Below are 4276 nucleotides of genomic sequence, written 5' to 3'. Positions count from 1 at the left end.
TGTTAGATAGTTTCCAGGGAGGTGTCATAGGTTTCCTTTTTGTGTTTTTAGGCTAGAATGGTTTAGTGTAGAATGAATTTGGTTTAAGTGTAGAATTAAGTGTAGAATAACTTAGTTTTGGCTTAAAACCTTCTCCCAAACTCACAATTTAAGTGGTGCCTCCACTGTATGTATGACACAACGACCTCCTGCAAATCGGTATGCTTGGTGCACTATCGATGTCACTGGCACGTCCTCCAGGGTAACCGCAGTGGAGTTAACAGAGCTCTGAGACTCGGGAGCATTGTCCAGAGGTGGCCTCAAGGAGGCGAACTACGAACTCTTGGTGCTGGGCCCCCGAAAGCGCATCTTCCAACTAAACCTTGACACTCCACGCGTCCTAGACTAGATGCGGGTGTATAAGCCCATGTTTACAACCTTGGGAATTCGACTTCCCTTTTTCCCCTTCATTATGGCTCTTCTAAATTGGTGTGATATTGCCCCTTCCTAACTTCATTCGAATATTTGGGCTGCCATCAGGTGCTTCGAGATGGTCTGCAAGTACCTGGAGCTCCTGGCCACTGTCGAAGTCTTTCTCTTCTTCTTCTTACTTACGAACCCTTCCCGGGAAGGTAAGCATAAAAAGGGGTGGCATTCTTTTTGTGTTGTGCAAAACCGTAGAATCTTCAACCTCTTCAAATATTCTTTTCATGGCTTTAAAGAGACTTTTTTTTTTAGAATCAGGCCCGTCCGAAGTCATCATCCCTTCTGATTTACCCTTGAGGGAGAAAGGCGCATTCCGACTTATTGGAGTTTCGGCGCTAACTCTACCCACTTGATTAAAATGACCTATGAGGGTTTAGGTCAGTAGAACCAGTAGATTGCTGATGTCTTACTGGCAATATTTGGTTCCAATCCCCTCAACCCTCACCTCTTAATGGGTGACCAAGAAGCCAGACCAGACTGCATAGGTAAATTTACGTTTTTTTTTCTGCTGTTCTGACGATGTCCCAATTTACATACTGCTACTTAATTGCCGACTCTATAACTTGATTTCGTTTTTCTTTTGTAGTTGGAATGGCTGCTGGGAATACCTCAAGTAGTCGTTTGATGACCCACTTCTTTCCCGGGGATGACGACAACTCTGATTCCTCTACTCCTCAAGCCGAGATCCCTCAAGTCGACGAGCCAGAGGTTCAATCTCAGCCTCTTCCTGGGCCACCTCCCAGGCATAACACTGGTAGTGATGTTGCCCATGGCAAAGGCGGGGGTTGAACAGTCTTCGAGTGCTCTGGAGGAGGAGCCAAAAGTGTTCATGATCCCCAATCCCAAGAAAAGAAACTCGAGTTCCAGTCCGGGAAAAGTGCTCCGTGATGGAGAAGAATTTCGATGTGGGTTTCTTTATCGACTCCCAGTTACTGCCGGGCACTGAAAACTTCTTTCGGGACAAGAACCTGGTCGCCCAAGCGAGGTGGATGTATTGGAGACTTCTTCGAGCTGCTGCCATTGCGAGGAAGGTAGAGCCGATCCTGGCCAAGTGCCAGATATTAGATGGGAAGTACAGGATTGCCTAGGAAGGTGGAGCCGGTCCTAGGCCATCATCACCCCTACTAGGTTGAGTTTCTGCAAGATCTGCTTGATCGCTTGGTCAGTTCTCACCGTGATCGCGTGCCCCAGGAAATATTGGCTTAGCCTTCGAGAGGAGACCAACAAAGCGAAAGCCACCTTTTCTAGCTTCGTGTACCTCAGCTCTACCCCTTGGAGCACCTTACTTATGAAGTACATGGGTTGCCGTTGCTTACCTTCTTCTCGCACTAAAGCGGCAGCCAGAGCCTCTTCTGTTACTGCCAGGTATAGGTATAAGGGCTCCCCTTCTCTTGGCTTCCCAAGGACGGGTGGTTTGGACAAAATCCTTTTAAAATAGTTAAAAGGCTCGTCGCAAGATGGGCTCCATTCAAAGGTCATTCCTTTTGTCATCAGGTAAAAAAAAAGGCAGTGCTTTAGCCGACGCACTGAAGAAACGAGATAGGGTCGTCAATCTTCTTACTAATCTTTGCACATCCTTCACACACCTAAGGCTCGTCATGCGAAGTACGGCTTCACATTTGTTCGGGTTAGCTTCTACCCCCTCTGGGTGAACATGAATCCCAAGAACTTCCCTTCTTCCATGTTGAAAGCGTATTTTAAGGAATTCAATCTCATGTTGTGTTTCCGAATAGAGTTGAAGATGCCTGTAGATCGGATACTAGATTGCCCGACTCAGTCGTTTTAACTAGCATGTTGTCAACGTAGACTTTTACCGACATGCCTATGTGGTTCTTGAAGACCTTTTTCATTAATCTTTAGTAAGTTGCTCCCGCATTTTTCAGGTCAATGGCATGACCTTGTAACAATACGTTCCTACTAGTGTTATGAACGCCGTCTTCTCCTTATCAGGTCGGTGCATCGGAATTTGGTTGTATCCCGAGTAAGCGTCCATGAAACTTAAAAACTTGTACCCCGCCGCTGCATCTACCAAGGCATCAATGTTGGGGAGGGAGAATGAGTCTTTTGGGAATACCTTTTCAAGGTCCTAGTAATCCACACAAATTCTCCATTTTCCATTTTCCTTCTTCACAAGAACCACATTCGATGGCCATGTGGAATAGTCAAGTTCTCTGATGAAACAGGCTTCCAATAAGCTAGTTGTTTGCTTTGCTACTTTGTTTGTCCTTTCTAAAGACATCTTCCTCCTCCTCTGCACGACAGGATGCACCTCCGGTCTCATGCCTAAACGGTGAGATATGAAGTCTGAGTCTATCCTGGCATGTCGGTGAGGGTCCAGGCAAAGAGGTCTCCGTTGGCTCGGATGGCATCAATCAGAGGTCCTTTCAACTCATGGGGAAGGTTGTGATTTACAAATGTGAACTTCCTCCATTTCCCCCACCCAGAATGTTTCCAAGTCACCCTGGGATTCGAATCTCGGGTGCTCGTCAATCCTAGCATCCAAATTTGTTAAGAACACCCCGGTTGCATTCTTGGACCTCTTTTGGAGGGATAAGCTGGCGTAATCACAAGCGACAGCCATTTCCAAGTCGCCCCGGATCGTCTTTACCGACCCATCGTCCGCCACAAATTTCATTCTCAGGAACTTCGTGCAAATGAATGCCAATAATTCGTTGATGGTTCTTCTCCTGAGGATGACGTTATATGCTGTAGAGTCTCTCAGGATCACAAACTTGGCCATTGTGGACTTTCTGCTCGTCCTAAAACTAACACAGATCGGCAGGACGACAGAACCATCGGGTTTGATGTAGTTGTCACCTAATCCTACAACTCCATGACGGTGGTCCTTGAGATCGCCTTCCTTGAAACTCAAGGCGTCAAACATGTTTCGAAACAAGATGTTTGAGTCGGCCCCTGCGTCGATCAAGATTTGCTTGACCAGACCGGTCCCGATCCTCGCTATAATCACCATTGGCAGGTCTGTCGGGAGGTTGTCACACCAGCGGTCTCCAGGGCCAAATGATATTTCCGGAAGCTCCCATCATCACAGCAAGTACCTTGGCATCTTTCTTTGTTGCGGACTCTGATTTTGGTAGGGCGTTCCTATCGACCACCACATTCACCACCACTGTTGGAGTTGTGTTCGAGTTCTCCGGCGGGTCTTGCCTTGGCTTGACAGTCTGACTGCGGTCCTCTTCTGAACTCTCTCTTTTTTTTTCTTCTTGGTTCCCGGATGAACCGTAAAAATTCATTCAACTTTCCTTCTCATATAGCCTGTTCTAGCGCGTCCTTTAGGTCAAAGCAATCCTGCGTCTTGTGCCCAAAATTCTTGTGATAATCACAATAGAGGTTCTTATTCCCTCCAGTTCGGTCTTTTAATTGCCTCAGCTTGGGCAGGATGCCCTTGTTCCTAATTTGTTGAAAGACTTCTACTATCAGGGCGGTCAAGGGAGTATAATTCGTGAATTTTCCTATCCGAAGAAATGGCTTGAACGACCTCCCGGATGCCATTTCTCTCGGGGCGTCCTTTGGCCTTTCCGAGTTGACGACCTGACGAGTGGGTGGGGGTGGCTTGCTTCCATTTGTTGGAAGCTACCACTTGGCTAACATCCTTATCATTTATATATTCCTTTGCCATGTCCTGGATCTCCTGCATTGTCCAAATAGGCTTGGTGGTTAAGTATTTCCGGATGTCCTCGTTCACTAGGCCATTAGTGAGACACAAACTGGCCATAGAGTATGTGAGATCGTCAATCTCTAAGCACTCATAATTGAAATGGTCCAAGTATTTTCTCGTGAGCTCGCTGACCCA

The sequence above is a fragment of the Arachis hypogaea genome, chromosome 14 (assembly GCF_003086295.3).
Source record: "Arachis hypogaea cultivar Tifrunner chromosome 14, arahy.Tifrunner.gnm2.J5K5, whole genome shotgun sequence".
Classification (NCBI taxonomy): Eukaryota; Viridiplantae; Streptophyta; class Magnoliopsida; order Fabales; family Fabaceae; genus Arachis; species Arachis hypogaea.
Note: the sequence above shows the minus strand (reverse complement) of the source record.